General features: G+C 47.6%; 1 protein-coding gene across 1 annotated transcript in view; it reads left to right on the top strand.

The window, feature by feature from the left end:
* Nucleotides 1–4513: 4513 nt before the first annotated feature.
* The window catches only part of LOC149434929 (fructose-bisphosphate aldolase A), a 43869-nt gene continuing 20812 nt past the window's right edge, over nt 4514–27570 (top strand). Inside the window, exon 1 of the mRNA XM_089663214.1 lies at nt 4514–4668. The gene's annotated coding sequence lies outside the window, so the exon portion shown is untranslated. The remainder of the gene's footprint in view (nt 4669–27570) is intronic.

Below are 27570 nucleotides of genomic sequence, written 5' to 3'. Positions count from 1 at the left end.
AAACACTCTGCACTGCTGGAGGACTCCGCTCCTTCCTCTATAACTCTCCTCTCCTGAAATACTCTGCACTGCTGGAGGACTCCGCTCCTTCCTCTATAACTCTCCTCTCCTGAAACACTCTGCACTGCTGGAGGACTCCGCTCCTTCCTCTATAACTCCTCTCCTGAAATACTCTGCACTGCTGGAGGACTCCGCTCCTTCCTCTATAACTCCTCTCCTGAAATACTCTGCACTGCTGGAGGACTCCGCTCCTTCCTCTATAACTCCTCTCCTGAAATACTCTGCACTGCTGGAGGACTCCGCTCCTTCCTCTATAACTCTCCTCTCCTGAAATACTCTGCTTTGCTGGAGGACTCCGCTCCTTCCTCTATAACTCCTCTCCTGAAATACTCTGCACTGCTGGAGGACTCCGCTCCTTCCTCTATAACTCTCCTCTCCTGAAACACTCTGCACTGCTGGAGGACTCCTCTCCTTCCTCTATAACTCCTCTCCTGAAATACTCTGCACTGCTGGAGGACTCCGCTCCTTCCTCTATAACTCCTCTCCTGAAATACTCTGCACTGCTGGAGGACTCCGCTCCTTCCTCTATAACTCTCCTCTCCTGAAATACTCTGCACTGCTGGAGGACTCCGCTCCTTCCTCTATAACTCTCCTCTCCTGAAATACTCTGCGCTGCCGGAGGACTCCGCTCCTTCCTCTATAACTCTCCTCTCCTGAAATACTCTGCACTGCTGGAGGACTCCTCTCCTTCCTCTATAACTCCTCTCCTGAAATACTCTGCTCTGCTGGAGGACTCCGCTCCTTCCTCTATAACTCTCCTCTCCTGAAATACTCTGCGCTGCTGGAGGACTCCGCTCCTTCCTCTATAACTCTCCTCTCCTGAAATACTCCGCACTGCTGGAGGACTCCGCTCCTTCCTCTATAACTCCTCTCCTGAAATACTCTGCGCTGCCGGAGGACTCCGCTCCTTCCTCTGTAACTCTCCTCTCCTGAAATACTCTGCACTGCTGGAGGACTCCGCTCCTTCCTCTATAACTCCTCTCCTGAAATACTCTGCACTGCTGGAGGACTCCGCTCCTTCCTCTATACCTCTCCTCTCCTGAAATACTCTGCGCTGCCGGAGGACTCCGCTCCTTCCTCTATAACTCTCCTCTCCTGAAATACTCTGCTCTGCTGGAGGACTCCGCTCCTTCCTCTATAACTCTCCTCTCCTGAAATACTCTGCTCTGCTGGAGGACTCCGCTCCTTCCTCTATAACTCCTCTCCTGAAATACTCTGCTCTGCCGGAGGACTCCGCTCCTTCCTCTATAACTCCTCTCCTGAAATACTCTGCACTGCTGGAGGACTCCGCCCCTTCCTCTATAACTCTCCTCTCCTGAAATACTCTGCGCTGCCGGAGGACTCCGCTCCTTCCTCTATAACTGTCCTCTCCTGAAATACTCTGCGCTGCTGGAGGACTCCGCTCCTTCCTCTATAACTCTCCTCTCCTGAAATACTCTGCGCTGCTGGAGGACTCCGCTCCTTCCTCTATAACTCTCCTCTCCTGAAATACTCTGCAATGCTGGAGGACTCCGCTCCTTCCTCTATAACTCTCCTCTCCTGAAATACTCTGCAATGCTGGAGGACTCCGCTCCTTCCTCTATAACTCTCCTCTCCTGAAATACTCTGCTCTGCTGGAGGACTCCGCTCCTTCCTCTATAACTCTCCTCTCCTGAAATACTCTGCTCTGCTGGAGGACTCCTCTCCTTCCTCTATAACTCCTCTCCTGAAATACTCTGCTCTGCACAAGGAGTTTGTGGCATCAGTTTTTTTTTTTTTAGGGTTCCCCCTCAAATTCTATACCAGACTCTCATCAGGAGTAAGGGCCGGGTATGGATTTTGAGGGACCCCCAAAGCTGGCAGCCGGCAGGGAAATGTCATTTATCAGCGAGAATTTTAAAGCATAATTTAAATGTTGAATTTTTGCATTAAGGAATGCATTTGTTTCATTTGGACGAGGTCACATGATGCGATATTAGTTCCGGCCAATGGGGAAACAAATTACATTTTTCAAATTCATTCAATAATTCCGATTCAGAACTGAATGGATCCGAATTTCTTTCCATTTGTTAATTGCACATGACGCCAGTTCATATTGTCCAGTCAGCTCACGGCATTTCTCTTGGTGGGTTCGACTAGTATCCGAAAAGATGAAATCCTTCCGATTTGAATCCTCCAATATGATAATGTGTTGAATATACAGTACAGCAATCTTCCCGGACCAACGAATATATGAAACAGATATAGTGAATGCAGGATCTGGGGAGAGCGGATATAGTGAATGCGAGGTCCGGGGAGAGCGGATATAGTGAATGCAGGGTCCGGGGAGAGCAGATATAGTGAATGCAGGGTCCGGGGAGACCAGATATAGTGAATGCGGGGTCCGGGGAGACCAGATATAGTGAATGCAGGGTCCGGGGAGAGCGGATATAGTGAATGCGGGGTCCGGGGAGAGCGGATATAGTGAATGCGGGGTCCGGGGAGAGCGGATATAGTGAATGCGGGGTCCGGGGAGACCAGATATAGTGAATGCAGGGTCCGGGGAGAGCGGATATAGTGAATGCAGGGTCCGGGGAGAGCGGATATAATGAATGCAGGGTCCGGGGAGAGCGGATATAGTGAATGCAGGGTCCAGAGAGATTGGATATAGTGAATGCAGAGTCCGGGGAGATCGGATATAGTGAATGCAGAGTCCGGGGAGATCGGATATAGTGAATGCAGGGTCCGGGGAGAGCGGATATAGTGAATGCGGGGTCCGGGGAGAGCAGATATAGTGAATTCAGGGTCTGGGGAGAGCAGATATAGTGAATGCGGGGTCCGGGGAGACCAGATATAGTGAATGCAAGGTCCGGGGAGAGCGGATATAGTGAATGCAGGGTCCGGGGAGAGCGGATATAATGAATGCAGGGTCCGGGGAGACCGGATATAGTGAATGCAGGGTCCGGGGAGACCAGATATAGTGAATGCGGGGTCCGGGGAGACCAGATATAGTGAATGCAAGGTCCAGGGAGAGCGGATATAGTGAATGCAGGGTCCGGGGAGAGCGGATATAGTGAATGCAGGGTACAGGGAGAGCGGATATAGTGAATGCGGGGTCCGGGGAGACCAGATATAGTGAATGCAAGGTCCGGGGAGAGCGGATATAGTGAATGCAGGGTCCGGGGAGAGCGGATATGGTGAATGCAGGGTCCGGGGAGAGCGGATATAGTGAATGCAGGGTCCGGGGAGACCAGATATAGTGAATGCAAGGTCCGGGGAGAGCGGATATAATGAATGCGGGGTCCGGGGAGAGCGGATATAGTGAATGCAGGGTCCGGGGAGAGCGGATATAATGAATGCGGGGTCCGGGGAGAGCGGATATAGTGAATGCAGGGTCCGGGGAGAGTGGATATAGTGAATGCGGGGTCCGGGGAGAGCGGATACAGTGAATGCGGGGTCCGGGGAGAGCGGATACAGTGAATGCGGGGTCCGGGGAGAGCGGATATAGTGAATGCAGGGTCCAGGGAGAGTGGATATAGTGAATGCGGGGTCTGGGGAGAGCGGATATAGTGAATGCAGGGTCCGGGGAGAGCGGATGTAGTGAATGCGGGGTCCGGAGAGAGCGGATATAGTGAATGCAGGGTCCGGGGAGAGCGGATATAGTGAATGCAGGGTCCTGGGTTTAGTAACACTTTAAAATAACTAGAGGTGCCCCTCCAGGCTCTTCCATTCCGATCTGGTGACTCTGTGGGTGCCGGCTGGGGAGACCCTGTTTTCGACTCGGTACACTGAATTGAAAAAGACCATCCAGGCTACACCTTCCGGCGCGTTTCGTGCTCAGTCATGGAGGTGGAGGGAGCTGGGCTAAGGCTGCTTCTACCCAAGCAACTGTCGGGCACGCTGGTGTGCGTCCTTTGGGGCATTCTCCTTTCTCCATTCATGGTTTCCAATATCACCACGTTGAGAGAGCGCTCTCAGTGTCAATTGATGTTGAAGCTGGCCAAACACTGTTCGACTTCCAGCCTGTTCATCAGGAAATTCGTTGAATGGCCCTCTTGGGCCCCCTCCTGCCTGAAATTTCAAATCTGCGGCTGGGTGCAAAAATATTCAGTCGAATAACAGTTCCCTCCAACCAGATGCAGCTGCTGTTCGGGTATTCTGACAGTCGCTGGTGCTGGCTATCCAGGTACAATAGGCTCAGGGGAAGTTTCGTCCATCTACGCTGCATAAAAACCTACAGTTATTGATCAAGGATCATTTATTAATCGATAAATAATAATAGACGGATCTTTATCTTTAGGGACTAGTTATTTGTAAGGATCAGTTCTGTGAACCCTTTTCATTCCTCACAGATTGGGATTTCTACCATCTTCTCTTGGATGATATCAGCCAGAGTGTTGCGGATTCCATTCTGTCACCTTGAAGAATATGCCACAGTGTCCCATGAATGTCAGTCTCTCTCCGGTTACACATACCAAGGACAGGGATGCTATATTTACCCGGGTGGGAAAAGGTCAGGGGTTGTCCCTGAAGGTCAGCGGGATTCAGTATATGCCGGGACAGCTGCCTTTATAAGCCACCCAGTGCAGTCAGTGCGGTCACTCAGAGCCGAGTCATCGACGTACCTGTCCGCTTCCGCTGAGCACCCAGGTAAAGGGACCGTCCTAGAATGGGGGGGGGGGGGCATTTCATATGGAGGGGGTCCTTGTGTTCCCCACTAACACAAGATCACATTCATAGGAGAAATTTGTATTTATTTATTTTATCTTTTTAGTTTCATTGTATCTTTTTTAGTTTATCTTTTTAATTTTATTGTATTTTTTAAAAAATGTTATCTTTTAGTTTTTATTGTTTCTTTTTTATTTTGTCTTCTTATTTTCATTGTATCTTTTTTATGTTATCTTTTTTGTTTCATTGTATCTTTTTTATGTTATCTTTTTTTTGTTTCATTGTATCTTTTTTATGTTATCTTTTTTGTTTCATTGTATTTTTTTTACTTTTTTTTATTGTATCTTTTTAATTTTATTGTATTTTTTAAAAAATGTTATCTTTTTATTTTTATTGTTTCTTTTTTATTTTGTCTTCTTATTTTCATTGTATCTTTTTTATGTTATCTTTTTTGTTTCATTGTATCTTTTTTATGTTATCTTTTTTGTTTCATTGTATCTTTTTTATGTTATCTTTTTTGTTTCATTGTATCTTTTTTACTTTATCCTTTTTTTTTTATTGTATCTTTCATTTTTACTTTATCTTTTACTTCGGCTTAATTTCTATGGCTTTGCCCATCGGATTTATTATTTTCATATCATTTTTTTTAATTGTAAATATTCCTGTTTTTCTTGCTTACAAAACTTAGAATAATAACACATAAATGAGGTAGTGATTACCTTCTGGGAACAGAGAAGGAAGAAAACCTTCCCTGATTATATAATGTGAAGATTCCATGATTGGTACAAAGTTTCTCTTCCTGGAGATGATCAGGATTTTAGAATAATGAATGTTCTCCATATTAGTAATGCTTGTTACAGACTTCCTATTTGTACATAATTAAGCTGGCCATACAATAATAGATTTTCGAACAACCAAAAATTCTTTAGATATATCGATGACGTTGATGAATGTCGTTCGAAAACTTTTTTTGCTTTTTACATTTGTTTTTAAAATGAATGTAATTTCCCGAACGAAAGCAATATTAAAAATTTCACATTTTTGTCATCACTGTAACGGTAAACGGTAACATCAATTTGACCCCACTAATGATTAGAAAATCGAACGATTGTTCTTCCAGTGAACAATTTCAAACAAAATTCGACTAGTGTATGGCCAGTTTTATTCATTACATACAGATGCTTTAAAGGGTGTTGTGGGTGACAGTTCCTCTGAGGGCCATATAGGACTTGTGCATCAGGTTACACGCATTTATGCACCCAGGGGTGGACTGACCATTTGGAAACTGCCCGAGGGCCTGGGGTCAGTAGGGGGCCCCATGAGATGCCCCTGGTACCTTTTTCATAGGCTTTTTTGAATTTGGGCAAGGGCACAGGGGCCCCATGATCCTCTATTGCCCGGGGGCCCCATGAGTTGTCAGTCCGCCCCTGTCTGCGCCACTCATTTTGATTGGCGCTCCAACACGCGAAGGCACTGCAGTGTGGCACGGCACGTCGTAGTATCTTGTGGTGCGTTGCATTATAAATTTTGTGACAATTTTTTGGAAATATTGGTGTGTTGGCAGCCTACTATCCTCAATAGGCTGCCTTAAAGCAACGCACGTCAAACAAACACAAAATGAGGGGCAAAATCTGATTGGCTGGGAAGCAGCTCCAATTGTTCACTGGTTTTCTTTCCATTGAGTTGAACCAACCGTAGTGAGTGCGTATCGAAAATTCCCAGTAGATTTCCTTTAACCGCTTCCGTGCCGCTGTATAGCAGAAGTACTGCTACAGGGCGGCATGGCCACGCAAAATCACATATATATGTGATTTTACAGTTCTGGGTAGGAGGCGCCTGCACGCTGCCATTTGCGGCCTCGGCTGTCAATCATCGAGTTCTGGCCGGTTGATTCCTTGCTGGCACCCAGTGATCGCCAAGTATCTCCAATAGGGGAGAGACCTGTGTATAAACAATACAGAGCTCTCTCCTGTCAGCTCCTGCACACTGCTTTGTATGGCTCTGCATAGCACAGTCGTACAAAGCAGTGTGCTTACAGTGTAAAGCACACACACAGCACACGCTGAAACAGTACACAGTTAACCCTTCCCACATGGAAGAAAAATATATTTGAAATACTACAATTTTGGCCGTATTCAATATATTTCAAAATATATTTCAATATTATTATTATTATACAGGATTTATGGCTCCAACAGTTTGCTCAGCGCTTTACAATGTAACGGGAGACAATACAGCAACAATACAGGTCAATACAAGAGAGATAGGCGGGCCCTGCTCATTGGAATACATATATATATATTCTCTGCATGCTGAAATGTGTTTTTTATAAAATATAAATATATATATATATATATTTATTTGTTAATATAAATATAAAATATATGAACAATATTTTAAAAATATATATATTTTTTCAAATTTATTCTTCAGATTTTTTTAACATATAAAAAAGTAATTTTAACATATACTTTTACATATATTTCTAAATGCATTCCAAAAATGTAGATTAAATGTATTTTTAAAGACATAGAGTATATTTGAAAATGTATTTTTAAAAATATTTTTCATGTATTTTATAATAAAAAGACATTTCAACATACAGTATATATATATATATATATATATATATTTATTGAAATATATTGAATATAGCCAAAGTTGTAGTATTTCAAATATATTTTTCTTCCATGTGGGTCTGATCACCCCAGATGTTAACCCCTTCCTGCCCAGTGCCATTAGTACAGTGTCAGTACTTTTTATTAGCACCGATCACTGTATTGGTGTCATTGGGGATGTCAGTGACACCAAGTCAGTTCCCCCCAGTGTCAGAATGCCCATTGTAGTCCTGCAGTCCCCCTATAAGTCGCTGATCGCCACCATTACTAGTAAAAAACCCCCCAAAATTCCAGTATTTATATCGCCATTTGTAGACGCTATAACGTTCACGTACAGGGGGGACTGACAACTCATGGGGCCCCCGGGCAATAGGGGATCATGGGGCCCCTGTGTCCCTGCCCACACTCAAAGCACACCCAAAAAAGCCTATAAAAGGTACCAGGGGCATTTCATGGGGCCTCCTACTGACCCCGGGCCCTCTGGCAGTGCCCGAGTTTCCAAATGGTCAGTCCGCCCCTGTTCACATAAACCAATTAATTTACACGTATTGGGATTTTTTTTTAGCAAAGACACAGAGCAGAATACATTTTGTCCGAAATTTATGACGAAATGTGATTTTTTAAATAGTTTTTTTCCTGAACATGTTTAATAGCAAAAAGTCAAAAATATTGTTTTGTTTTTTTAAATTGTCGGTCTTTGTTTGTTTATAGCGCAGAAAATTAATAACACACATGCGATCAAATACCACTGAAAGAAAGCTCTATTTGTGTGGAAAGGACGTAAATTTCATTTGGGTGCAGCATTGCATGACTGCGCAATTGTCAGTTAAAATAATAACGCACCATATCGCAAAAAATGGCTTGGTCAGGAGGGGGGGGGGTGAATCCTCTGGAGGGTGAGGGGTTAAACCCCGCTTGTTGTGTTTGGTTGACATACCCGTCTGGTTGCTCCATTGGCCATTTTCCTGAACCTCCTTATCATACTGACAATGTGATCAGTTCAGGGAAAGGCTGATGCTGCAACAAGTGGCTTGCATTTTTTATGGGATGCAGACTCACCCACACGGGTCATGTGCTCTGGGGTGTAATGTGAACATGCGGTGCCGTGCGTTGCGGTGCGTTGGAGTTCTTGCTTTTTTAAATTGCTTATACAATTCTATAGTGCAGCAGTGTGTTGAGACGCATTGACCTGCATGGTAACCCACATGGAAGAAAAATATATTTGAATGAAATATATTTGAAATATATTCTTCCCAAATAAATTGACAACTAGTCGAAATGCTACAATTTTGGCCGTATTCAATATATTTAAAGAAATATATATATATATATATATATATATATATATATATATATATATATATATATATATATACACCATGTTGAAATGCATTTTTTATATATTACAAAATATATGAAAAGTATTTGTAAAAAAATATATATTTTTTAATATATTCTTCAGAATTTTTTTAACATATAAAAAAAGTAATTTTAACATATATTTTTACATATGTTTATAGTGTGTTGAGACGCATTGACCTGCATGGTAACCCACATGAAAGAAAAATATATTTGAAATATATTCTTCCCAAATAAACTGACATATTCGAAATGCTACAATTTTGGCCATATTCAATATATTTAAAGAAATATATATATATATATATATACTGCATGTTGAAATGCATTTTTTATATATTACAAAATATATGAAAAATATTTGTAAAATAAAATATATTTTTTAATATATTCCTCAGAATTTTTTTACATATAAAAAGTCATTTTAACATATATTTTTACATATATTTGTAAATGCATAACAAAAATGTAAATTTGTATTTTTAAAGATGTACAGTATATTTGAAATTTAAAAAAAAAAAATGTTTCATATATTTTGTAACTGGACATCAGCAACTGGAAGGTGAATGATGGGAGAAGAACATTCTCAGGTCATTTTTAAATCTAACATTTTCATATTTTTTTAATTCATCTTGAATGATCGGATTCTACAAATGGGACTTGGCGGTCCCCAGAGGGTTAATATCATAACACCGAATCTGTTGATTCCAGGGAGTGAGCCCATTAAACATTGCCCCCCCCTGCCCCCACCCCCAATTGTTCACACTGCTTGTGTTTGCATGACCAGTTATGTGGGGTGAGCAAGCGAGCGGGACCAACAGGCGGGACCAACGGGCGACTGGCCAGACACCTGGGCTTGGTGCTAAACCAAATGCGCCCTTCAGATCACATCCCGCCGCTCCCGGGGCTTCTATCATATAATTTGTTATCAAACTGACATCTAAAATCCCCACTTCAGGCAAAATTATTCTTTTTTGTTGGTTTTGGATGGAGCTGGGAAGGATTACAACCTCTGGCAAGTTAAAGCGAAGTTCCCACCAATGCGATTTATAGTGCTTTTTGCAGAAACGCTCTACAGTCCATTTAACATGGTTTCCTATGGGGCACATTCACATCGATGCTTTTTTGAGCTGCTGCGTTTTTGGAAAGGGTCGGGGACTTTTTTAAACGCTAAAAGATGTGTTTTTTCTACAATAGAGTTCAATGGAAAATCTGCTGACATGCATGGTAGTGCGTTTTTGCCGCATTTTGCGCTTTGCATTTTTTATTCTGCCCAGCAAGAAAAACAATTCCACTTAAAAAAAAAAAAAAAAAGCTGAATGAGGTAAAAAACACATAAGAAATGCATTAAAACAAGTGTCAAAAATTCAAAACAAACAAACAAATGGACAAAAAGCAAATTGCGCAGGTGTGAATGGGGCCTATATACACTTTCATGTTACATGAAAACAGAGGTGCCCAGGAGCACTAGAGAGATTGCAGTATTCACCTACACCTTGTCTATAGCTCACCACCTCCCACTTATATGGTGGATGTTCTCAGTAGTCTTCCCCTGGACTCCGCATTCACTATATCCGCTCTCCCCGGACCCCGCATTCACTATATCCGCTCTCCCCGGACCCCGCATTCACTATATCCGCTCTCCCCGGACCCCGCATTCACTATATCCGCTCTCCCGGATCCCGCATTCACTATATCCACTCTCCCCGGACCCTGCATTCACTATATCCACTCTCCCCGGACCCCGCATTCACTATATCCGCTCTCCCCGGACCCTGCATTCACTATATCCGCTCTCCCCGGACCCTGCATTCACTATATCCGCTCTCCCGGATCCCGCATTCACTATATCCGCTCTCCCCGGACCCCGCATTCACTATATCCGCTCTCCCGGATCCCGCATTCACTATATCCACTCTCCCCGGACCCTGCATTCACTATATCCACTCTCCCCGGACCCTGCATTCACTATATCCGCTCTCCCCGGATCCCGCATTCACTGTATCCGCTCTCCCCGGACCCCGCATTCACTATATCTGGTCTCCCCGGACCCTGCATTCACTATATCCGCTCTCCCCAGACCCCGCATTCACTATATCCGCTCTCCCCGGACCCTGCATTCACTATATCCGCTCTCCCCAGACCCCGCATTCACTATATCCGCTCTCCCCGGACCCCGCATTCACTATATCTGGTCTCTCCGGACCCCGCATTCACTATATCCGCTCTCCCCGGACCCCGCATTCACTATATCCGCTCTCCCAGGACCCCGCATTCACTATATCCGCTCTCCCCGGACCCTGCATTCACTATATCCGCTCTCCCCGGACCCTGCATTCACTATATCCGCTCTCCCCGGACCCTGCATTCACTATATCCGCTCTCCCCGGACCCTGCATTCACTATATCCGCTCTCCCCGGATCCCGCATTCACTATATCCACTCTCCCCGGACCCCGCATTCACTATATCCGCTCTCCCCGGACCCCGCATTCACTATATCCGCTCTCCCCGGACCCTGCATTCACTATATCCGCTCTCCTCGGACCCTGCATTCACTATATCTGGTCTCGCCGGACCCCGCATTCACTGTATCCGCTCTCCCCGGACCCTGCATTCACTATATCTGCTCTCCCCGGACCCTGCATTCACTATATCTGGTCTCCCCAGACCCTGCATTCACTATATCTGGTCTCGCCGGACCCCGCATTCACTGTATCCGCTCTCCCCGAACCCCGCATTCACTATATCTGCTCTCCCCAGACCCTGCATTCACTATATCTGGTCTCCCCGGACCCTGCATTCACTATATCCGCTCTCTCCGGACCCTGAATTCACTATATCCGCTCTCCCCGGACCCTGCATTCACTATATCTGCTCTCCCCGGACCCTGCATTCACTATATCCGCTCTCCCCAGACCCCGCATTCACTATATCCGCTCTCCCCGGACCCTGCATTCACTATATCTGGTCTCCCCGGACCCCGCATTCACTATATCCGCTCTCCCCGGACCCCGCATTCACTATATCTGGTCTCCCCGGACCCTGCATTCACTATATCCGCTCTCCCCCGTACCCTGCATTCACTATATCCGGTCTCGCCGGACCCCGCATTCACTATATCCGCTCTCCCCGGACCCTGCATTCACTATATCTGGTCTCCCCAGACCCTGCATTCACTATATCCGGTCTCCCCGGACCCCGCATTCACTATATCCGCTCTCCCCGGACCCCGCATTCACTATATCCGCTCTCCCCGGACCCTGCATTCACTATATCTGGTCTCCCCAGACCCTGCATTCACTATATCCGGTCTCCCCGGACCCCGCATTCACTATATCCGCTCTCCCCGGACCCCGTATTCACTATATCCAGTCTCTTTGCGATGAAAAAATCCCTGACCCTTTCCAAAAATCGCAGTGGGTGAAAATGCGGAGACATGAACCTGTCCCATAGAAAATCATGTTAAATGGACTGCTGTGCGTTTCTGCAAAATGCTGCCGAAAAAAGCATAGGTGTGAGCCTGGGGTAAGGCAGTACAATGCAGGCCATACATGGGTCGAATTCCGAATGATTTTTCGTCTGAAAATTGAAAACGTTGTTCACTCGGTAATCCGATGGCGCCATCATTGATTTCGAAAATCGGCCGACCGAGTCATGAAGTTCATCCCATATAACAGGCAAAACTTCTGTTCCTTCCAGGTCACGGCTCATGACACATATTCTTTTCGGAAAAACGATTGTGCGATTTGACCATCATTGGGTCAAAAATCGGTCGTTTTTCACAAATTTTACGGCCCAAGACTTTACCATTAATAGGACGTTGCAAAGGGTGAGGACCGCGTGTCAAGTGCAGCAGTCGCATGTTACCCTTGACCACAGAGCGTAGTCTGAGAGATGATTTCTGATTGGCTGTTCTGGGTTACTACACTTTCCTCCTTATGACATCATGGGCGACGTCCACTGCGCTCGCCGTGCCCCTCCCCTCCTTATTTCCTGTCGCTACGTGCAGACGGCGGGGGGGGGGGGCGTGATCCCCGCACATTCTACGTAGGAGCGTACGTGAGGCGACACACACACTCAGGGGCCCCTGGTTACCGCAATCACATGCTCCTGACATAATTACCTGTCAGACCACCAGGCGCTGGGCTAACCCCTTCACTGCCAGGAAGACTTCAACACACATCAGCCGGCAGAACAGAATATTATTCTTCAGGATTTATATCACGCCGGCAGTGTGCTCAGCACGTTACACTGTTAAGGGCCGGTTCACACTCCATGCATTTCAGTTGCTTTTTTTTTCTGCATCCAAAACGCACAGAAAGTAGGTTAGACGGTTGTCAATGTCAAAGTTCACATCAGGGCTTGCAGTTCCAGTGAGTTCCGGATGCAGAAAAAAAGTAGAACAGGCTGCACTTTTTTCTGCACAGAACTGAACTGGAAAGCGGTAAAACGCAAAACAAATGCACCGGATTGCAGCACAACGCATTAAAAATGTACTCAAACGCACGTGTGCCTATTTAAATTGAAGAAAAATGGGGAAAAAGTTTACTGGATTGCATCAAAAACGCACCACAACGCATCAAAAATGCACTGGAATGCACATGTCCCTATTTAAATTGAAGAAAAAAGGGGGAGGGGGGTAAATGAACTGAAATGCATAAAAAAAGCACCAGAACGCACCAAAACGTATAAAAAATTCACTGGAATGTATATAGTACCTGATATAAATTAATTAATTAACTGGAACGCATCAAAAATGCCCGGAACGCACCAGTACGCCTCAAACATTCACTGGAACCTACGTCTCTATTTAAACTGAAGAAAAAGAGAGGGGAAAAATGAACTGAAATGCATAAAAAATGCATTGGAACACGAAAAATGCACCGGAACGCGACAAAATTGTGTCAAAAACGCGAACGCAATAACACATCCAGAACACATCTGGACTGCATTTCTGTGGTGTGAACCGGCCCCAAGGGAGACAGAACAGTTACAAGACAGTTCAATGCAGGAGGAATCAGAGGCCCTGCTCCTAATGCAGGCTATAGACAAGTTGTTTATTGGCTGAATTTTCGTCCGCACAAAAAATCGGCCGATATTCACGCCATTAGTGGGGCCGGCCCGTCGGCCGTTTTTTTGCGGATCTTCTCATTTATTTTTATCGGTAATGCTGGAAAATCCACAAAAAAACGGCCATTTTTCGTGGACATGGGTGGCACTGGCAGCATCGGCAATGGCAACGACCGATTTATCGCTTATCAGACGATAATTCGGTCGAAAAATGGCCGTCTATGGCCTGCCTAATGCAGGCCATAGATGGTTCGAAAACCGTCCGTTTTAAAAAAAAAAAAAAAAAAATCGGTCGTTCAATAGGCCAACGTTACCACCAACGGTAAAAAAAAACGTCCGATTTTCGTCCCGTCTATGGCCGGCATTTAATTACTTCTTTCCCTGCAGAGAGCTCCGCTATTATATTTGACATGAAAAAGGATTATGGTTGCAACAATGTATCCATTTGTATCCATTTCGGATACAGATGTTTTTATTCGGATACAAATGGATACATTTGTTGCAACCGCAATACTTTTCATATAAAATATAATAGCGGACTGGAATTCTTCTTCTTTTTCTCTTTTTCTTCTTTTTCTTCTTCTTGCAGGTCACGGCTCATGGGCAGATTATTTATCGGTAAAAAGATCGGCTAATTTGCCCATCAATGCCGCGAAAATCGCCCGATTGGCAAAATCGGCCGATTTTTTCCCAAGTTTACCGATTAAAAAAATGTGACCAATTAACCCATTAACTGAGCGAAAATTGTATTTTTAGACGAAAAAACAGCTGATTTTCAAAGCATCTATGGCTGCATAACAGCTTAAAATCATTTTTTTTTATAGTCTGCTGATTCCTCAGCCCCCCCTCGTCTGTCGGTCTCCCACCTCTTCCCTTAATCCCGCTGACCGAAGCAGATTCTTGGCGCAGTTGTCTAATCCCACAACACAAGGTGCAGCGACCCGTCCGGACGGTTCTCATTGTTCCCTTTCCAAATGCCTCGGGGGGTCCTTTTTCTGCCTGAGACTCGATGGTCAAACCCTCTTTTCCAAAATCCAGCCTGAGCTGTAGCTGCTCGGCGTGGGTCACTGTCATGTCTGTTAGTCACAATGTACGTATCTGCTATGCGGGGCTCACAAATCATACATACAAAGAGATACAAAGAGATACAAAGAGATACAAAGTAACTCAAAGTTACAAATATCACCCTTAGGCAGGCCATAGATGGGCCGAATTTTCGGCTGATAAACGAAAAATCGGTCGTTGCCGATGATGCCACCCATGTCCACGAAAAACGGCTGTTTTTCGCAGATTTCCCAGCATGACCGATAAAAATAAATGAGATCCGCGAAAAACGGCTGCCGGGCTGGCCCCACTAACGGCGTGATTATCGGCCGATTTTTCGTGCGGACGAAAATTCGGCCAATAAACGACCCGTCTATGGCATGCATAACTCAAAGTTACCAATATCACCCTTACACCCCGGTCACATCAAAACCGACTTTGAAATCGAGCGACTTACAGTGAAGTCGCACGATTTCAAAGTCGGGTGACATGCCGATTTCAGGTGCGATTTGCAAGACATCCGACACATATCGGCGCGGTTCTGACTTGGGCGGAGCCATACTGATTTCTAAAGTAGTACATGCAATCAGGGGCGGACTGACAACTCATGGGGCCCCCGGGCAATTGGGGATCATGGGGCCCCTGTGTCCTTGCCCACACTCACAACACACCCAAAAAAGCCTATAAAAGGTACCAGGGGCATTTTATGGGGCCCCCTTCTGACCCCGGGCCCTTGGGGAGTGCCCGAGTGCTCGAATGGTCAGTCCGCCCCTGCATGCAATACTTTTGTTGCGATTTGCATAGCCATTTGTGTCAGATGTCTTGGAAATCACAACTGAAATCAGCGGGTCCCCCGACTTTGAAATCGTGCGACTTCACTGTAAATCGCATGATTTCAAAATCGGTTTTGATGTGACTGGGGGCTTAATCACATGGTACCGCAGCACGTTTTTTAAAAGTGGCACATGCGCTACTTTTTTTTGTGCAGTCTGGTACAGTTTGCAGCCCATTCAAATAATTGAGCTGCAAATTTCCACCGAATGGGAACTTGCAGGAATCGCACAGAATGCAGTGCGCATTCCTGTGTGATTCAGCCCGGGTTCACACTGATGCGGTGCAGAATTTGCAGCGTTTTCTGTGCGAATTCCGCACCGCATCAGAATCGCACCCCGTTCATGCAAACCGCTGCGGGTGTGTATGTTAACAACACTCAGAAAGCGGTCCGCAAAACGCGGTGCGATGTGCAGAATCGGATCTCATAGGTGTGCATACCCGTCTGATCCGATTCTAGTGCGGACCCAAAAAAGGGTGCTGCACCTTTTTGGTGCGGGTGCGGTGCGATTAGATCCACAAAGGTACGGCTCCGATCGCACCGCACACAAATCGCATGTGATTGGCAGGGAATGTGGTGCGGTTCCTGTGCGAATCACATGCCATAGACCGCACCGCATGAGTGTGAACCCGGGCTCAAGCAGAACTAAAGGCACTCTACTTAGGACGTCACTTTTTTTAAAACCGCACTGAATCCGCACCGCCACTGCCGTACCGAATCCGCACCGCCACTGCCGTACCGAATCCGCACCGCCACTGCCGTACCGAATCCGCACCACCACTGCCGTACTGAATCCGCACCGCCACTGCCGTACTGAATCCGCACTGCCACTGCCGTACGGAATCTGCAATGCCACTGTCGTACCGAATCCGCACCGCCACTGCCGTACTGAATCTGCACCGCCACTGCCGTACCGAATCCGCACCGCCACTGCCGTACTGAATCCGCACCGCCACTGCCGTACCGAATCCGCACCGCCACTGCCGCACTGAATCTGCACCGCCACTGCCGTACCGAATCCGCAATGCCACTGCCGTACCGAATCCGCACCGCCACTGCCGTACCGAATCCGCACCACCACTGCCGTACTGAATCCGCAATGCCACTGCCGTACCGAATCCGCACCACCACTGCCGTACTGAATCCGCACCGCCACTGCCGTACTGAATCCGCACTGCCACTGCCGTACGGAATCCGCAATGCCACTGTCGTACCGAATCCGCACCGCCACTGCCGTACTGAATCTGCACCGCCACTGCCGTACCGAATCCGCACCGCCACTGCCGTACTGAATCCGCACCGCCACTGCCGTACCGAATCCGCACCGCCACTGCCGCACTGAATCTGCACCGCCACTGCCGTACTGAATCCGCAATGCCACTGCCGTACCGAATCCGCACCGCCACTGCCGTACCGAATCCGCACCACCACTGCCGTACTGAATCCGCAATGCCACTGCCGTACTGAATCCGCAATGCCACTGCCGTACTGAATCCGCACCACCACTGCCGTACTGAATCCGCAATGCCACTGCCGTACTGATTTTTATTGCAGAAGAGACATTGCATGTTCCTTCTGCGATAATAGCCTGCCTGCTGTAAAATGCAACATTAAATTCAGTCTGTAGATGCAAGAAAGCATGCTTGCTGTGGGACCTAAGGATCCTCTGCATTGTGTAAAAAGGCTGTTTGATCCCGGGATAAGTAACACTTTTAAAAAAAATGTAGCTAAATCCAACAACAAAAAATATTATTTATTGCAGCTTTTCAGTCCTTAGATGTGGTGACTACACTAGTTTTTTTTTTCAAGCATTTATATTTATGTACAGAAATCATCTGTTTATCCTGCCAGAATTCCAGTGTCCTTGTAACCTCCTGTGCTCTGAATATCAAACAATGTTATCAGCTTTCCCAGCTATCTGAACTACAAAACATGCCTCCTATGGAGAACAGAAGATGGGAGTACCATGTGAAGTCCTGCCCTAGGGTGACAACACTGCCCCTACATAGAAACAGTAGACTGAGCGTTGTCACCCTAGGACAGGAAGTGTGTTAATGTCAGGATCTCCAGGTGAAAATAAAAGTAAAACATCCTGAAAACAACAGAAAACGAACGCAGCCACCACATCTAAGGACTGGTAAGCGGCAGCACATTACATTTAATTGTTGGATTTTGATACACTGTAGATGAAGTATACTGCATGGATGTGACATTTCGTTGCTGGTACAAGGCCAGAAGTTTGGTCTGCAGTAACTATTTTCTGGCCCGCGCTCTCCGACACACCGGCTGGCCCCAGCAGCTGCTCTCGGTAAAGGTCGCGGCTATTTCAGGCGCGGCGTCCCGAGGCTCAGTTACTGTCACCCGACAGCTGCTTAAACATGGACCCCCGTGTGACCCGTGTGACCTACAGACAAGGATGGGGACTCTCTGTACCTTATCCGTCCACACCTGCTGACCCCGTAGGTGGCCCTTGAGGGTTGTTTATGGCTTCTGTCACCCTATATCACTAACATCAGGGCTGACCGATTCTGGCCCTTGAGGGCCAATCAGTGCAAAGAGCAACCAACAAGCAGATATCAAATAGAAGGGAAAATGCAAGCGCTGCGATTTGCTGTAACAACACATTGCAGAGCATGGCAGCCTCACCCCACGCACCTTTGTACATACGCTGTGCCCAGGGGCGGACTGACCATTTGGAAATTCGGGCACTGCCCGAGGGCCCGGGGTCAGTAGGGGGCCCCATGAGATGCCCCTGGTACCTTTTTCATAGACTTTTTTGAGTTTGGGCAAGGACACAGGAGCCCCATGATCCCCTATTGCCCAGGGGCCCCATGAGTTGTCAGTCCGCCCCTGGCTGTGCCAGGGCTTTATTTCTCAGAGAATAAGTACAGAACCTCCCTTTTTTTCTGTCACCCATTGTCTCTGCCCCCTACCCACCCCCAAGCACTGTTCCTTGGTTCCTACCCCCCTACCTACCTCCCAGTACCACCCTTTTGGAGAATACAGAACCAAGTATCATTTTGTGGTGCTAAGTCATTTGTATGGAATGTGTTAATGATGACAAGAAAAGCAATAAAATAGATCTTGTGCAGCCAGTAACAATAGACACCCCAAGCAACAGTGGACCACATGCAACAATAGATCCCCCCAGCAACAATAGACCTCACAGCCACAACAGATCTTCCTGCAGTCAGCATCAATAGGCCCACCTTACTTAACTGTTTGCCTGCAGCCCTATAGCAAAAATACTGCTATAGGGGGGCAGGGCTGCCCAAAATCACACACATATATATATATATATATATGGGGCGCATGTGCCCTACCTGCACCGCCATTGGCGGCTTCAGCTGTCGATCACCGGGTCCCAGCCGGTGATTCCCCGCCGGCACAGGGCGATCACCGAGTATCACTGAGAGGGGGAGAGGTCTGTATATCAACAATACAGATCTCTCCCCTGTCAGCTCCAGCACACTGATTTGTATGGCTCTGCATAACAGAGCCATACAAAGCAGCGTGCTACATAGTAAAACACACACAGCACACAGTTAATCCTTTGATCGCCTCGGATGTTAACCCCTTCCTGCCCAGTGCCATGAGTACAGTGTCAGTGCTTTTTATTAGCATTGATCACTGTATTGGTGTCACTGGGGATGTCAGTGACACCAAGTCAGTTCCCCCCCAGTGTCAGAATGCCAGCCGCAGTCCCGCTGTAAGTCGCTGATCGCCGTCATTACTAGTATAAAAAAAAAAATCCCAGTATATATACCGCCATTTGTAGACGCTATAACTTTCACGTAAACCAATTAATTTACACAGATTGGGATTTTTTTTAGCAAAGAGCAGAATACATTTTGTCCGAAATTTATGACGAAATTTGATTTTAAAAATTTTTTTGCTGAATATGTTGAATAGCAAAAAGTCAAAAAGATTTTTTTTCTCAAAATTGTCGGTCTTTTTTTGTTTATAGCGCAAAAAGAAAAAAACACACAGGTGAGCAAATACCACCGAAAGAAAGCTCTATTTGAGGGGAAAAAAAGACGTAAATTTCATTTGGGTGCAGCATTGCATGACCGCGCAATTGTCAGTTAAAGTAATGACGCGCCATATCCCAAAAAATGGCCTGGTAAGGAAGTGGAGAGGGGGGGGGAATCCTCGGGAGGGCAAGTAGATCCCTCCCAGCAACAACTGACTACCCAACACCAACAGCTTTTCTAGAAGTGACGTGAGGATTCCCATTGTATTCTATGGCGCCCCTTCACACTGGAGCATCATACCCAGGGGCGAACTGACCATTTGGAATCTCAGGCACTGCCCAAGGGGCCGGGGTCGGTAGGGGGCCCCATGAGATGCCCCCTGGTACCTTTTTCATAGGCTTTTTTGAGTTTGGGCAAGGACACAGGGGCCCCATGATCCCCTATTGCCCGGGGGCCCCATGAGTTGTCAGCCCGCCCCTGGTCATACCGCTTGGAGCTCGTCACTCAAAGCACAAAAGAGTAGAGGGGCTTTTTTCAGGCTCAGTCGCTTGTTGAACCCGATAAACATCAACTGGAGCACCTGAAAATGCCTTATAAAGCACACACCATGCGTTTTTTACACATATTGTTGCCTCTCTTTCTAGTAACCAGCTTGTCGTTGGCTAAAACAACAACACTCAAGCTTGAACACGCCGGAATAAAGCATTAGGAACAAAGCACAAAGGCGCGCTAATAAGCGTCTCAAAGCACGTCTAAACAAGCCCTAAGGGCTCATTCACATGTGCTAAACAGTGATCTGGATTTGAATTCCTCTTCAGAGAGTATTTGACCAGAACCATCTTTAACACAGGGCAAAAGGGGCAGCTGCCCTGGGCCCAGTCATTGCAATGGGGCCCAAACCAGCTACCCCTTGAGCCTGCGCCAGTGGTGGATCTACCAGCAGGCCTGAAACTGGGGGGCGGGGGTGCCACATTACGGAGGGTGCCACCGATGGAGGGCGCTGAGCCACGTGCAGCACGTTTCCAGGGCACCACAGCACGTTGCATCACTCCCTCTGCCCTTCTAACCACACCCACCCCACACTATTACTGCCTATACTGGCAGCTCCCTCCAGGGGCACGCCCCTCTTCTCATGATACTCTTTCTCTGGAGATACTGCAAAACATGGCGACGTGATGTCACGGATGGGTTGTCATTGGTCCGTGGTATGTGGAGGCTGTGGGAGGAGATTGCTGCAACTGTTTGCCGGGGAAGTGGGATGGGTTGAGGGAGGGGCAGGAAATGTAACCTCTACTAACCAATCAGTGAGGATGTGCAGTAACCTTTGGCAGCCAATTAGTGAGCTGTAATAATGTGCTGTTACCTCTGGCAGCCAATCAGTGAGTTGTAAGGATGTGCAGTAACCTCTAGCAACCAATCAGTGAGTGATAATGATACGCACTAACCTCTGGAAGCCAATCAGTGAGTGATAATGATGCGCACTAACCTCTGGCAGCTAATCAGTGAGCAGTAAGGATGTGCAGTAACCTCTAGCAATCAGTGAGTGCTAAGGATGTGCTGTAGCCTCTGGCAGCCAATTAGTGAGCTGTAATGATGTGTTGTAACCTTTGGCAGCCAATCCGTGAGCAGTAAAGATGTGCTGTAACCTCTAGCAACCAATCAGTGAGTGCTAAGGACATGCTGTAACCTCTGGCAGCCAATTAGCAAGCTGTAATGATGTGCTGTAACCTCTGGCAGTCAATCAATGAGCAGTAAGGATGTGTTGTAACCTCTGGCAGCCAATCAGTGAGCAGTAAGGATGTGCAGTAGCCTCTATCAACCAATTAGTGAGTGCTAAGGATGTGCTGTAACCTACGGTAGCCAATCAGTGAGTGGTAATGATGTGCTGTAACCTCTGGCATCCAATTAGTGAACTGTAATGATGTGAATAACTTCTGGCAGCCAATCAGTGAGTGGTAATGATGTGTGGCAACCAATCGCAACCCCTTCCTGATCTGATCAAAACTGATTTTGAGTCTAGCTACTATTTATTGTATGTCTCAGAGCAGGTGGAGAGTAAAACTGCATGGGGGGGGGGTAAGTAAATGTTTGCCCAGGGTCCAATCAATATTAAAGAGGGTGAGTAGGCAGGGTATCGCCTCCTTGCGGCTTGCTTTACCCCTTGATTGGCCCACAAGAGCGACACAACACGCCTGTAGGTCGCTTGCAATGTGTCTCCACTTACTTGAATAGGTTGCATGTGGCGGCTGCTACACCGGGGGGGTTTCATTTCTACCATGAAGCAATGCATTCCTGCCGTGGCATGTACACCCCCCTGGCTGCTCCCTTTGCAGCTAAAGCGGGTAGCGGTTGGGAGGGCGGAGGTAAAATCACAGCCGAATTTTACCACTCCCACCACTAGCCTTAAAAAAGAAAACCAACACAGAGAGCATGTTTGGAATTATTATTCTTTTACAATATATTATATAATGTAACTCAACGCAAACGCATCAAAACCGCATTCAAAACATGTCAATGACGCATCTGAACGCAATAGGAGTGTTAATGGTCATCTTTGGTGCCTAAGGCCGGCCATACATGGGTTGAAAATCGACCGAATGTTTGTCCGAAAATCAGACCTAAGCAGGGGCGGACTGACAACTCATGGGGCCCCTGGGCAATAGGGGATCATGGGGCCCCTGTGTCCTTGCCCAAACTCAAAAAAGCCTATGAAAAAGGTACCAGGGGCATCTCATGGGGCCCCCTACTGACCCCGGGCCCTCGGGCAGTGCCCGAGTTTCCAAATGGTCAGTCCGCCCCTGGACCTAAGAACAGTCGAATGATTTTCGCTCTGTTAGTGGGGTCAATGACACCGGACGATTTTCGCTCTGTTAGTGGGGTCAATGGCACTGGACGATTTTCGCTCTGTTAGTGGGGTCAATGGCACTGGACGATTTTCGCTCTGTTAGTGGGGTCAATGGCACCGGACGATTTTCGCTCTGTTAGCGGGTCAATTGCACCGGACGATTTTCGCTCTGTTAGTGGGGTCAATGGCACCAGCCGATTTTCGCTCTGTTAGTGGGTCAATGGCACCAGCCGATTTTCGCTCTGTTAGTGGGTCAATGGCACCAGACGATTTTCGCTCTGTTAGTGGGTCAATGGAACCGGACGATTTTCGCTCTGTTGGTGGGCTCAATGGCACCGGACGATTTTCACTCTGTTAGTGGGGTCAATGGCACCAGACGATTTTCGCTCTGTTAGTGGGGTCAATGGCACCGGACGATTTTCGATCTGTTAGCGGGTCAATGGCACCGGACGATTTTCGCTCTGTTAGTGGGGTCAATGGCACCGGGCGATTTTCGATCTGTTAGCGGGTCAATGGCACCAGACGATTTTCGCTCTGTTAGTGGGGTCAATGGCACTGGACAATCGCCGCTCTGTTAGTGGGGTCAATGGCACCAGACGATTTTCGCTCTGTTAGTGGGTCAATGGTACCGGACGATTTTCGCTCTGTTGGTGGGGTCAATGGCACCAGACGATTTTCGCTCTGTTAGTGGGTCAATGGTACCGGACGATTTTCGCTCTGTTGGTGGGGTCAATGGCACCAGACGATTTTCGCTCTGTTAGTGGGGTCAATGGTACCGGACGATTTTCGCTCTGTTAGTGGGGTCCATGGCACCGGCCGATTTTCGCTCTGTTAGCAGGTCAATGGCACTGGACAATCTTCGCTCTGTTAGTGGGGTCAATGGCACCAGACGATTTTCGCTCTGTTAGTGGGTCAATGGTACCGGACGATTTTCGCTCTGTTGGTGGGGTCAATGGCACCAGACGATTTTCGCTCTGTTAGTGGGTCAATGGTACCGGACAATTTTCGCTCTGTTGGTGGGGTCAATGGCACTGGACAATTTTCGCTCTGTTAGTGGGGTCAATGGTACCGGACGATTTTCGATCTGTTAGTGGGGTCAATGGCACCGGACGATTTTCGCTCTGTTAGTGGGGTCAATGGTACCGGACGATTTTCGATCTGTTAGTGGGGTCAATGGCACCGGACGATTTTCGCTCTGTTAGTGGACCCCACTTTTAGTGGGGTCAATGGTACCGGACGATTTTCGATCTGTTAGTGGGGTCAATGGTACCGGACGATTTTCGATCTGTTAGTGGGGTCAATGGCACCGGACGATTTTCGCTCTGTTAGTGGGGTCAATGGTACCGGACGATTTTTGCTCTGTTAGTGGGGTCAATGGCACCGGACGATTTTCGCTCTGTTAGCGGGTCAATGGCACCGGACGATTTTCGCTCTGTTAGCGGGTCAATGGCACCGGACGATTTTTGCTCTGTTAGTGGGGTCAATGGCACCGGACAATTTTCACTCTGTTAGTGGGGTCAATGGCACCGGACGATTTTCGCTCTGTTAATGCGGTCAATGGTACCGGACGATTTTCGCTCTGTTAGGGGGTCAATGGCACCGGATGATTTTCGCTCTGTTAGTGGGGTCAATGGCACCGGACGATTTTGATCTGTTAGTGGGGTCAATGGCACCGGACGATTTTCGCTCTGTTAGTGGGGTCAATGTCACCGGACGATTTTCGCTCTGTTAGTGGGGTCAATGGCACCGGACAATTTTCGCTCTGTTAGTGGGGTCAATGGCACCGGACGATTTTCGCTCTGTTAGTGGGGTCAATGGCATCAGACGATTTTCGCTCTGTTAGTGGGGTCAATGGCACCGGACGATTTTCGATCTGTTAGTGGGTCAATGGCACCGGACAATTTTCGATCTGTTAGTGGGGTCAATGGCACCGGACGATTTTCGCTCTGTTAGTGGGGTCAATGGCACCGGACGATTTTCGATCTGTTAGTGGGTCAATGGCACTGGACAATTTTCGCTCTGTTAGTGGGGTCAATGGCACCGGACGATTTTCGCTCTGTTAGTGGGGTCAATGGCACCGGACGATTTTCAATGTGTTAGTGGGGTCAATGGCACTGGACGATTTTCGCTCTGTTAGTGGGTCAATGGCACCGGACGATTTTCAATGTGTTAGTGGGGTCAATGGCACCGGACGATTTTTGCTCTGTTAGTGGGTCAATGGCACCAGACGATTTTCGCTCTGTTGGTGGGGTCAATGGCACCAGACGATTTTCGCTCTGTTGGTGGGGTCAATGGCACCGGACAATTTTCGCTCTGTTAGTGGGGTCAATGGCACCGGACGATTTTTGCTCTGTTAGTGGGTCAATGGCACCGGACGATTTTCGCTCTGTTGGTGGGGTCAATGGCACCGGACGATTTTCGCTCTGTTGGTGGAGTCAATGGCACCGGACGATTTTCGCTCTGTTAGTGGGGTCAATGGCACTGGACGATTTTCGCTCTGTTAGTGGGGTCAATGACACCGGACGATTTTCGATCTGTTAGTGGGGTCAATGGCACCGGACAATTTTCGCTCTGTTAGTGGGGTCAATGGCACCGGACGATTTTCGCTCTGTTAGTGGGGTCAATGGCACCGGACGATTTTCGCTCTGTTAGTGGGGTCAATGGCACCGGACGATTTTCAATGTGTTAGTGGGGTCAATGGCACTGGACGATTTTCGCTCTGTTAGTGGGGTCAATGGCACCGGACGATTTTTGCTCTGTTAGTGGGGTCAATGGCACCGGACGATTTTCGTTCTGTTAGTGGGGTCAATGGCACCGGACGATTTTGCTCTGTTAGTGGGGTCAATGGCACCGGACAATTTTCGCTCTGTTAGTGGGGTCAATGGCACCGGACGATTTTCGCTCTGTTAGTGGGGTCAATGGCACCAGACGATTTTCGCTCTGTTAGTGGAGTCAATGGTACCGGACGATTTTCGCTCTGTTAGTGGGGTCAATGACACCGGACGATTTTCTCTCTGTTAGTGGGGTCAATGGCACCGGACCATTTTCGCTCTGTTAGTGGGGTATATGGCACCGGACGATTTTCGCTCTGTTAGTGGGGTCAATGGCACCGGACGATTTTCGCTCTGTTAGTGAGTCAATGGCACCGGACGATTTTCGCTCTGTTAGTGGGGTCAATGGCACCGGACGATTTTCGCTCTGTTAGTGGGTCAATGGCACCGGATGATTTTCGCTCTGTTAGTGGGGTCAATGGCACCGGACGATTTTCGCTCTGTTAGTGGGGTCAATGGCACCGGACGATTTTTGCTCTGTTAGTGGGGTCAATGGCACCGGACGATTTTCGCTCTGTTAGTGGGGTCAATGGTACCGGACGATTTTTGCTCTGTTAGTGGGGTCAATGGCACCGGACGATTTTCGCTCTGTTAGTGGGGTCAATGGCACCGGACGATTTTCGCTCTGTTAGTGGGGTCAATGGCACCGGACGATTTTCGCTCTGTTAGTGGGGTCAATGGCACCGGACGATTTTTGCTCTGTTAGTGGGGTCAATGGCACCGGACGATTTTCGATGTGTTAGTGGGGTCAATGGCACCGGACGATTTTTGCTCTGTTAGTGGGGTCAATGGCACCGGACGATTTTCGCTCTGTTAGTGCGGTCAATGGTACCGGACGATTTTCGCTCTGTTAGGGGGTCAATGGCACCGGACGATTTTTGCTCTGTTAGTGGGGTCAATGGCACCGGACGATTTTCGCTCTGTTAGTGGGGTCAATGGTACCGGACGATTTTTGCTCTGTTAGTGGGGTCAATGGCACCGGACGATTTTCGCTCTGTTAGTGGGGTCAATGGCACCGGACGATTTTCGCTCTGTTAGTGGGGTCAATGGCACCGGACGATTTTCGCTCTGTTAGTGGGGTCAATGGCACCGGACGATTTTTGCTCTGTTAGTGGGGTCAATGGCACCAGCCGATTTTCGATGTGTTAGTGGGGTCAATGGCACCGGACGATTTTTGCTCTGTTAGTGGGGTCAATGGCACCGGACGATTTTCGCTCTGTTAGTGCGGTCAATGGTACCGGACGATTTTCGCTCTGTTAGTGGGGTCAATGGCACCGGATGATTTTCGCTCTGTTAGTGGGGTCAATGGCACCGGACGATTTTCGCTCTGTTAGTGGGGTCAATGGCACCGGACGATTTTTGCTCTGTTAGTGGGGTCAATGGCACCGGACGATTTTCGCTCTGTTAGTGGGGTCAATGGTACCGGACGATTTTTGCTCTGTTAGTGGGGTCAATGGCACCGGACGATTTTCGCTCTGTTAGTGGGGTCAATGGCACCGGACGATTTTCGCTCTGTTAGTGGGGTCAATGGCACCGGACGATTTTCGCTCTGTTAGTGGGGTCAATGGCACCGGACGATTTTTGCTCTGTTAGTGGGGTCAATGGCACCGGACGATTTTCGATGTGTTAGTGGGGTCAATGGCACCGGACGATTTTTGCTCTGTTAGTGGGGTCAATGGCACCGGACGATTTTCGCTCTGTTAGTGGGGTCAATGGCACCGGACGATTTTCGCTCTGTTAGTGGGGTCAATGACACCGGACGATTTTCGCTCTGTTAGTGGGGTCAATGGCACCGGACGATTTTTGCTCTGTTAGTGGGGTCAATGGCACCAGCCGATTTTCGATGTGTTAGTGGGGTCAATGGCACCGGACGATTTTCACTCTGTTAGCGGGTCAATGGCACCGGACGATTTTCGTGGTTCCCCCCCTTTTCGGTGATCAGGCATGTTGGAAAATTTGTGAAAAATGACCGATTTTCAAGTCAATGACAGTCAAATCGTACAATTGCTTTTCCAAAAAGAATATGCGCCGTGAGCCGTGACCTGGAAGGAACAGAAGTTTCGCCTGTTATATGGGGTGAACTTTATGACTCGGTCGGCCGATTTTCGAAATCAATGATGGCGCCATCGGATTACCAAGCGAACGACGTTTCCAATTTTTGGACGAAAAATCGTTTAGAATTCGAACCATGTATGGCCTGCATAAGATTGCAATGCACATGGAAACAAGCCCTGTGACAATGTACAACAATGTAACATGTATAGTCTATGAATCAATCTACAACCTGTAATGTGTATTACATTCTATAT

Source organism: Staurois parvus, unplaced genomic scaffold (assembly GCF_062004578.1).
Source record: "Staurois parvus isolate SC_StPar_1 unplaced genomic scaffold, SC_StPar_1.0 ptg001640l, whole genome shotgun sequence".
Lineage (NCBI taxonomy): Eukaryota > Metazoa > Chordata > Amphibia > Anura > Ranidae > Staurois > Staurois parvus.
Note: the sequence above shows the minus strand (reverse complement) of the source record. Positions and strands in the feature narration are given on the sequence as shown.